Source organism: Marmota flaviventris, chromosome 2 (assembly GCF_047511675.1).
Source record: "Marmota flaviventris isolate mMarFla1 chromosome 2, mMarFla1.hap1, whole genome shotgun sequence".
NCBI classification, from domain to species: Eukaryota; Metazoa; Chordata; class Mammalia; order Rodentia; family Sciuridae; genus Marmota; species Marmota flaviventris.
The window spans coordinates 175,224,641-175,235,463 of NC_092499.1; positions in this window are offsets into that span (position 1 = coordinate 175,224,641).

A 10,823-nucleotide genomic window follows, 5' to 3' on the forward strand; every position below is an offset into this window, starting at 1 on the left:
TGGCAGGGCCAGTTATCAATTTACTGCAAGTAAATTTACAGCTCCAAGTCTATCCTCAGAGCCTGCTCTGGCCCTGGCCTCCTGTTCTTTCGTCGGCCGGCATCATGTCATTTTGCCGGTAGAGGGCGCTGGGGAGACATCGCAGGAAGGGAGGCTTTCTTTCCCGATTCTGACAGGTCGGCTCAGCAGGCTCCTGCAGCCTGGTGATTTCTCCTACACCAGGCTTCCAAAGGAAAGATGGCTTTTGCAATGCACAGTGGTCATAGCTCCAGCACCCCGCAGCCTCCTGTGGCACCTTCCTGGGTTTAGTAGTAGAGTGTTACATACCTGAGGAAAGGCTTTCCCTGGAATTCTAGAGGAATTTCCAGCAAGTTCCATTCCTGAGGCACCCCAGTGGCTTCTCTGCCATCTGTTGAGCATGCCCTTTCCAGCAAGGCCGCGTCTCCGCCCTGTTGGTCGGGAGGCAGGGGTGTGTTCTTCCTTAGGTACTCTAGTCTCCATCTACAGGTGTAGCCTTACCTTAAAGTTGCCATTCCGCTAACCTGCAATTGTTCCCAACTCCCTCATAGTAAATATAAATGTATTTAAAAATGTTTTTTTTTTCCATATAAGTTACTGCATGGTTTCTGTCTTATTTTACTCCCTGGCTGTAAGGGAGTAAAATAATAAATAGTAGGAAATGAAGTCAGAGTAACCAGGGGACCCTGAGGGACCCTTTTTTTACTCTGAGTGGAATGGGGTGCCCAGGGAGGGGATCTGACATGCTGTGACTCAAGATTCTGAAAGGCTCTCTCTGGCTGTCTAGGGGAGAAGGGACAGAGGGGAGGCAGTAGCAGAAACAGGGAGATCAGTAAAGAGGCTACTGCAGTATTCTGAACTAATAGCTGTATATTTGGTGCTGGGAATTGAATCCAGGGATGCTTAACCACTGAACCACATCTCCAGGCCTTTTTAATATTTTATTTAGAGACAGGGTCTCACTGAGTTGCTTAGGGCCTTGCTAAGTTGCTGAGGCTGACCTTTAACTTGTGATTCTCCTGCCTCAGCCTCCCGAGCTACTAGGATTACAGGCATGTGAGTACCACTGTGCCCAGGTAAGATCTGATTTGGGTTTTTTTTTTTTTTAAGTGAGGGAGAAAAAAAGGGATGTTATGTTTAGATATGAGGTGGTTTGCTCCACTGACATGGATTAACTGGGTGGTAACTGTAGGCCACCAGGTGTGCCTGGAGGAAGTAGGTCACTGTGGGTGTGACTTTGGGGTTTATATTTTGTCCCTGGTGAGTGGAGCTCTCAGCTTCCTGGTTGCCATACCCTGAGCTGTTTCCCTCTGCCATGTCCTTCTGCCGTGATGTTCTGCTTCACCTGGACCAGAGGTCAGCAGCTGATGGGGACTGAACTTCCGAAACTGTGAGCCAATATAAACTTTTCCTCCTTTAAATTGTTCTTGTCAGGTATTTTGGTCACAGGGATGAAAAGCTGACTAAAACAAGGGGTAAAGAATATGTCCAGTTGGCCTGGGGCTATAGCTCTCAATTGATAGAGTGCTCACAAGGTCCTGGGTTCAATCCCCAGTACCACAAACAACAACAACAACAACAACAAACATCCAAGAGCTGAAAGACTAGTTGACATCTATAGTAGAAAGGGACAGGAATGAGGGATTCAGTTTCACATATACAGGTGGTTCCTGTATTACACAGGCTTGACTTGGGATTTCTCAACTTTACCATGGTATGAAAGCCATATGTAGTTAGTAGAAACCATGCCTTAAATTTTAAAGTTTGACCTTTTCCCGGTCTGATGATGTGTGGTACTACCATCTCATGGTGTTGGGTGGCATCAAGAAGAGCCCCCACTCAGCCACATGATCACAGGGGAAACAACTAGGCTCTACCGTGCACAAGCTAGAATGTTTGGCAGATGAGGGTGTTAAGTTCATTTTCAATTTACGATATTTTCAACTTTGGATTGAGGTGTTGGGATGAGATGCCATCATAAGCTGAGGGGCATCTGTGTTAAATTAGATACACCAAATTGGGAAGCATTAATTTCAGAAAATATATAAAACCTCAGTAAAAACAATGGGAGTCCAGGGCATTTTTGCCTACAGCTGCTCTCCCCGAACCCCCAGCTCTGTAGGCTCTCTTTTGAAAACTCTCTTTGGAAAAGAGTTCAGAAAATTACATGTTCAGGATTGTTGTTAAAACAATTGCAATATCAGCGACAAACAACCAGAGAAGGCAACATCACAGTGACCTAAGGTCATCATACTAGTTGGAACAAACATCAGATAGACTAGTGAGAAATTTAACACAGGAGCTCTGGAAGAGAGCCAGAGAATTTTCTTTTTGTAATGGTGATTGAACCCGGGGCCTCTCACATGGCATGCTTTCTACCAACGCTACATCCCCAACCCAGAGTAGACTTTCATAAAATCCTGCTTATCCCTGGTGGTCTAGAAGGTTGTGCACATGCCCAGGACTGCAAGTCTCTATGGAGAGATCAGAGAGGACACCAGCTAGCTTTTCCTCCTAAATGTGAAGTCTTGAAAACACAGAGTAAAGGCACCCCACTTGAAAATTGCCTGAATTATTGTTTTTTTTTTTTTTGTACCAGGGTTTGAACCAGAGGCATTTTGCCACTGAGCTACATCTCCAGCCTTTTTATTTTTTATTTTGAGACAGGGTCTCACTAAGTTACTTAGGTCCTTCATAACTTGCTGAGGCTGACTTTGAACTTGCAATCCTCCTGCCTCCATCTCTGGAGCCACAGGGATTACAGGAGTGTGCCATTGCACCCAGCTATAAATTGCCTGAACTTTGAATGCATTCTTGAAACCATGCATAGATTTCTTAGCAAATTATGGGAGATTTATTGCTTGCACTGCTTAAGCACAACCTCAAACCAATTATATGCTGACCTGGGAGGGATTGCTAGGAAGTCAGCTTAATAAAAAAAGCAATAACTAATAAAAAAATTTTTTTTCCTAAGTTGAGACCTTAGGCATCACACAGTACAAGGAGAATAAATTCCATAGAATTAATCTTCACAAACAAAGGAATAAATAGTAAAAACCACCCTTCTTGGTGGGATTAGAATTCAGTTACTGGAATCAAATATCTAGTCTTCAATGAACATGCAGCACACACACACAGACACACACACACACACACCAGAAAAGTGTGACCCATACACAGAAAAAAGCAATGTTATGATTTGGAAATATTCTCCAAAGGTCCATGCTGGGAGCCATTAGCCAAGTAGGTATGACAATTTCCTTGCCAGCGTACCCCATGTTGCTTAGTGGAAGGACTCCTGGAAATAGGACATTTTGCAGTGACATTGCATATAGGTGACCTTGCTCAAGGACCAAGGCGGATCCGAGTTTAGGGCGTTCCTGGTTTAGGACTATCCGGGTTTAGGGTGGTTCCAGGTTTAAGATTATTCCTGCTGGGAATAGGGCGTATGCTGCTGCCTGAGTTCCCCTTGAGTTCTCACGGGATTCAGACAGTATTTTTTGGGAGACAGAAGCCCAGTGGGGGTGGATTTGGGCAGAGAACGTGAATTTGGGCAGAGAACGTGGATTTCCCCAGAACGTGATTGTAGACGGCTGGTGTGAGTTCGGGAATAAAGAGTTGCTGTTTGAATCTACAAGCTGTGTGGTGGCTCGTGATTTTGTGCCCAGCCAGACTGCCGCAGGTCCATGTGTTAAAGGCTTGATTGACAGCCTCTGGCACCAATGGGAGGTGGTGAAACCTTGAAGAGATGGGGCCTAGTAGAAGGAAGTAGAAGTTAGGTCATTGGAGGCATGCCTTTGAAGTGAATTTTGGAATCATGGACCTTTCCCTGTCTTTGCTTCCCATCTTCCATAAGGTGAATAGACTTCCTCTGTCATGTGCTCCTGCCTTCATGTGCTGTGCTGCTACAGATCCACAGCAATGAGGTCAAGTGATCGTGGACTAACACCACTGAGACCGTGAGCCAGATTAAATCTTTTCTCTTTATAAGTTGATTATCTCAGGTATTTTGTTACAGTAATGGAAAGCTGACTAACACAGAAATTGTAGAGCTTTTGTGTAAATTTCTGAGGGCCCTCAGATGTTAGTAGACAAAGTCTTCAAAGAAGCTGTTATAAATAGGTTGGCCTATCAAATCTGTAGAACCAATAGCAGTAGAAACATGTTCTTCTAAATCTTATGTGGAACTTTCTTGAACATAGACCATATATACTAGGCAATAAAACAAATCTCAATTATTTTTTAAATGAAACTTTAAAAAATTTTTAATTTATTCTTTTTAGATATACATGATAGTAGGGTGTATTTTGACATATTATACATATGTGGAGTATGAATTATTCTAATTAGGATCCCATTTTTGTGGTTGTACATGAGGTGGAGTTTCACTGGTTGTATATTCATATATGAACATAGGAAAGTTATGTCTGATTCATTCTACTGTCTTTCTTATTCCTATTTCTCTCCCTTCCCTTCATTCTTCTTTGTCTAATCCCCTGAACTTTTATTTTTCCTTTCCCCCCTTATTGTGTTAGCATCTGCATATCAGAGAGAATATTTAGCCTTTGGTTTTCTGGGATTGACTTATTTCACTTAGCATGATAGTCTCTAGTTCCATCCATTTATTGGCAAAAGTCATAAAGTCATTCATTTTTATGGCTGAGTAATATTCCATTATGTATATCTACTACATTTTCTTCATTCATTCATCTGTCGAAGGGCACCCAGGGTTGTTCTATAGCTTGGATATAGTGAATTGAGCTGCTATAAACATTGTTGTGGCTGTCATTGTAGTATGCTGATTAAATTAGACTTTTTATTTTGAGATAACTAGATTCACATGAAATTCAAGAAATAATACAGAGATTCTCCATACCCTTACCCAGTTTTTACCAATGGTAATACCTTGCAAAATTACACTATAATATCACAGCCAGGATGTTGTCATTGACATAGTCAAGATACAGAATATTCTATCACAGTAAGGATCCTTGTGTTGCCCTATGAACCCACACTCACTCACCCTCATCCCAACCAACTCCTAACCTCAGGCAACCCTAGTCTGTTCTCCATTTCTATGATTTTATCATTTCAAGAATGTTATATATATGGACTTCACATAGGGTGTGACCTTTTAGAATGAGCTTTTTTTTTTTTTCAGTTTAGCAATTCAACATAATCTTATGGAGATTCTTAAATGTTGTATCAATAGTTCCTTCCTTTTATGGATAAATAATATTTCACAGGAAGAATATACTTTGATTTGTTTAATTATGTACCAGTTGAAGGACCATTATGAATAAAACTGCTACAAATACTCATGTACAGGTTTTTGTTTGAACACCAATTTCATTTCTCTGGGATGAATAAACAGAGTGCAATTGCTAGGGGGAATGTGTGGAAAAGCCAGGCTGAAAGGTCCTGGCTGGGCCTGAGATTTAAATTGTCATAAGATATATTATCAGGAGAAAAGCATTAAAGTTTAATATATGTTTTATATGACATGGGAGCCCTTGTAAGGAAATGAAGGCTCAAAGAATCTGATTCTTCCTTCTGCCAGCTCAAATCTGCTGGTGAAGCCTTCTAGCAAATTTTCATTTTGTTTAAGTGTATGTTTCAACTCCAGAATTTATGTTTAATTCTTTTACATAATGTCTTTCCCTTGGAGATATTTATTTCATGAGATATTGTTTTCATCCTTTTTTAGTTTTTAACACATGGCTTCTTTTATTTCTTTGAACATATTCAGAACAGCTGATTTAAATTCTTTGTCTGGTAAACTCAATGCCTAGCCTTCCTCAGGGACAGTTCTCACTGAATTCTTTTTTTCTTAGATGTGGGCCATATTTTCTTGGTTTATTGTATGTCTCGTAATGTTTTTGTCTTTGTTCTGTTTTGAAAACCGGGCCTTTTAGATAATATAATGTGGCAACTCTAGAAACCAAGTTTCTCTCTGTCCCCAGTACTGGTTGCTATGGCTTTTGGTTGGTGACTTTCTTGCATTATTTCTGTGAAACTGTTTCTAGCCCTTGAAGTCTGTGCTCAGCTCAGCAGCGGCAGCTCACAGGGCAGAGATGGTCTCAAAGGCCCTGAGTGACACATTACCTGGGCTGTGGCTTCAGTTCTCAGGTAGGAAGTTGGAAGCTCCTGCTCATCCTTCACTTCCTGCCAAGCATGATTCTGGATGTTTCTGGATGAGATTATCATTTGAACCAGTAGTTTGGGTAAAACAGATTGCCTTCTTCATGTGGGTGGTCTTTATCCAATTCACTGACTAGGACAAAAAGGCCACCTTCCTCTGAACAAGAGACTGACCTTCACACTGGGCCTCACCGCCTTTGGACTTGAACCAAACCATCATCCCCTCCTGGGTCTCAGGCCTGTCAGCCTTCAGACTGGAACTTCGCCATCAGCTTTCCTGGGGGCTCCAGCTTGCTGACTGCAGATCCTGGGACCCATCAGTCCATAGTCCTGTGAGCTAGTTTCTTAGAATAAATCTTCTCTCTCTCTCTGTGTCTCGTTGGTTCTGTTCCTCTAGTGAACCTTAATACAACCACCACCAGTACCCCAGCCTCCCCTCTGGTCGCTTGCTCCTGTTTAAGAAACAGTCTTATAATCCACTCTGAAGAGGAGCCCAGGGGTCTTTATTTCTTCCCTCCCTCCCTACCTCCTTCCTTTCTTTTTTGGTACAGGAATTAAACCCAGGATACTTAACCTCTGAGCCCCAGCCCCAGCACTTTTTTATATTTTATTTAGAGACAGGATCTCGCTGAGTTGCTTACGGCCTTGCCAAGTTGCTGAGATTGGCTTTAAACTCGAGATCCTCCTGCCTCAGCCTCCCAAGCTGCTGGGATTACAGGCATGTGCCACCCCCTGGCACCCAGGGGTCTTTCTGAGGGATAGCCTCTAAGGCCTGAAGAAGCCAAAAAGATGACTCAAATGAGAAGCTATTAGAGGGGTCAAGGTAGTACTGTGTTCTGAGTCCCTTTTGTGGGTTGCCATTGAGCATTTGAAGGTCAGGGCTGCTGACTCATGTCAAGAAGAGGGCGATGAGCTGCAGGACACTTGGGCACGCTGGCTTAATTCATGTCCTCCTCAGTATCTGTGTCAGTGTTCTTGGTTGCAAGGAAGAAAAACTGCCTCTTGTTGACTTCAGCAAAAGTGGACGGGGTGACATTAGGCATGAGATGAAGCCAGGCACCACGGCTGTAATCCCCAGGGATTTGAGAGGCTGAGATAAAGGACTGCAAGTGAGGCCAGCCTCAGCAATCTAGTGGGGCCCTAAACAACTCAGTAAGAACCTGCATTAAATAAAAAATTTTTAAAAAGTGCTGGGGATGAGGCTCAGTGATAAAGCACTCCTGGTTTAAATCCCCAGTACCGAAACAAAACAAAACCAACCGTGAAATGGAGGAGAGCATGCTGAGACAGATCAGACCCAGGGTGCAAAATGGCTTTCCACAAATATCCAGGGGGTCGAGAAACAGGCAGCAGGAAGCAGTCTGGTAGATTGTAAATTTCCAAAAATAGCCACAGCAATATTTCCAGTCCCACAAGCGCCTCTAGAATCTTCCCCACCTTATGCTTTCCCTTCCTTTGAAACTGGGAAGAACTCTCTAACTGCCTTGAGGAATGGAGTGTGGCACAAATGACATAGGGTGGCCCCCAGCGCTAGGCCAGGGAGGCTGATGGCTTCTCTGGCACCCGCTCTCTTGAAGTGCTCACCTTGGCAACCAGCTGCCATGTTGGGAGGCTGCCCAGGCCCGTGGGAGGGATGATGGGCAGGTGTTCCAGCTGCCAGCCCCAGAGTGGGGATCGGCCAACAGCCAGCGATAACCGCCAGCAACCTGAGTCATTGAGACGGAGGAGGAGTCCAGAGTCTGCGAGCTGTCCCTGAGGTCTCAGAGAGGAGCTGTCCCCGCCCTGCCCTCCCAAACTGCAGATTCCTGGTCAAAACAGTTGTCCTTATTTTAAGCTGTAGTTGTTGGGTGATTGGTTGCATAGTCGTTGGAACACAGCAACTGAGTAGAGCAGAAGTCCCCCAGCCAGGACACTGTGACCGTGACACCACACCACTCCAGTGCCCTCTGACCTTCCCTCCATCCTGATCTTCTAAGAGCCAAGTCCCAGGAGGCAGCACGTGACTGGGTCAAGGTGCTTAGCTCAGGCTCTTTGGGGACAGGTTGAAGAAGACTTGATGTGTTTCAGCCTGAAGAACAGGAAGGGGCTGTGGGAGACAGGAGCCAAGAGCTGCCAGCCCTACCAGGAAAAGTGACCTCCTACAGAGCCCCTGGGAAAGCCATGCTGTGGTTTGGGCAAGTCGGGGGACATTATGGGAAGTAGTGGAAGCTTTAAGAGGTGGGGCCTCGTTGAAAGTCTTGTGGTCACATAGGATATGCCGCTGAAGGGGATATTGGGACCCTGGCCCTTCCTTTTCCTCGATCACTTCCTGGCTGCCATGAGGCAAGCAACTTTGTTCTAACACATGTTCCCTTCCATGATGTGCTGCCTCACCATAGGCCCAAGAACAACAGGCCAATTGATCATGGACTGAAACCTGTAAAACTGTGAGGCAAAAATCAACCTTTCTCCTTTATAAGTTGATTATCTCAGGCATTTTGTTATAGAAACAGGAAACTAACATAACTCCCAAACTTACATGTATGTTTTGTCTGCCTGTAACATTTTCTCAGACTTTTGCATAGCTGTCTCTTCACATACAATAAACACAGAGGCTATGAGTGCATTCTCTGATAGCCTAACTTCAAATACTATACCGGTTACTTAAGTGCTGTGCAGTTGTGTGCAAGTGATTTAACCTCTCTGTGCCCCAGTTTCCTTATTTGAAAAGAGAAAAGAATAATAGGAACTATTTCATCCAGTTAGTTATATGAATATTAAGTAAATTAATCTGTGTAAAGCACCTGAAACAGTTCCTAGCATGCATACTACTTTAGATTTTAATCAGTTTTTATTGTTATTAAAATTTTAGCCTTCTCAGAGAGACCTTCTCAGATTCCTCTTTATAAAGTAGGGCTATCCTAACCCCATCACTTGAGGAGAAGGCTGTCACTTTATTTTCTTTCTGGCACTTATCACCATATTTAATGAGCTTATTTATTTTAAAATTATTTACTTGTTTACTCTTATTTCTCTTTGCTTCTCGTGACTTTTAAAAGGTCATGATTTAACACCTGCCTCCAGCAGCTAGAGGGTAAACCCTTGTGAGCATGAGCCTGGGGAACACATGTCACCATCCTGTCCTTGGGATTGAACAGAAGCAGGTTGAGGACACAGCCCAGATCCCCTTCCTGGAGGACTCTGTAGCCCCCACTGGTAGGAGAGCTGCCCGTCAGCTGTCACGGATTCAGGGACAGTCCCAGCTGCAGAGAGAGGTCTCACCCTAAGTCCTGGGCAATCAGTGACCGATGGCCCACCATCTCAGCCCAACCAGAAAACTGTGACAGGCCACAGCGGCTCCAGAGCTGCCTGCGGGGTCACTGGGGCTGTCGAGGGGCAGTGTCACGGTCCGACTCCTCCCTCTGTCCCCTCCTGCTTTCCCTAACTCTCTTTCCTGGGTGTTGATCCCTGGGATCCCCCTGAATCAGCATCCTGCACCCCAAACTGCACCTCAGGACCAGCTTCCTGGGACTCTCTCCCTACGCTGCTGAGCTTGAGGAAGACCCGCTGCTGTTGGCAGTCACTGGAGGAACAGAGCATCTGGAGATCCCCGGGGACACCCTCCTGGCCGACTTGCTGAGCCTTCTGTGGGACAGAGCGTCCCTTTTCCTGGGAGTGATACATGTTGACTTCAATCTCAAAGAAGTGGCTGCCTGCCCTGCACCTCCCGCTGATCCTCCCATATGGAGCCAGCATCAAAAACCCAGGTTTGAAAAGAGGATCTTGGAACAGAGGCAGCCCAAGAGCTTCTCCAAGCTCATGTTCCATAGGATCATCAGAGAAGAGCCTCCTTATGGGGCCCCAAGGACCACCCGCCACACTGTGCGCTTGCCCGACCTGCTTTGTGCAAAGCCCCCTACATCGATTATGCTCCACTGAATTGTATCCAGGAGGCCTCTCACCGCAGATGAGTCTGTGTTGCTGTTGTTCAGATGACTTAAATTATATCATTGATTTTAATTTCTTGGACTATCTAGAAAATTTCGGAACAGAATTTCATATCTAAGTTCATTGATCTCCAGGGCCTGATGGTATCTATCTGGTCCTTGGTGTCCTGTTTCGACTCCAAGCACACGATGTGCATGGTGCAGGCTGCTGGGATGTTTTGCAGAAGCGGTGCTGTTTGGGCGCCAAAGAAAGAGATGTCAGGCCTAGCTGGAAAGGTCAGTGAGCTCCTTGATCCTAACCGGATCAGATCTGGGGCTACAGAGTTCAGAGGAATACAATCCATTGGATGGACCCTTCTTTATCTTTTTCAGCTGCTTTCTGGATTCTGCCCCTTGAATCCAGAGCCTTCATCTCCCCTGAGGGAAAAATCTTTCGATGTTTAAAATCTAATGCTTTTCAGGAACATGACTTTGGCATAAGGCAGGGCAAGTAGCAATATGCAGGACGACTCTGCCTCCAGGTGCCCTGGGCCCAGCCAGGCCCCTCCTCTCTGCAGTGGGAGTGTTGAGGGATGCTTTAGCTTCCGGCTCTAACATCTGGGCTCTCTGTCAGGCCTGGGGGAGGACGGCTGGGTCTGGATGTGGCTAGGGCATTTGAAGGGTTGAGAGAGACACAGGGACAGGTGAGCTGGAGGGGCAAAGAGGCCACAGCAGAGTGGGCCAGGGTGACTGGGACTC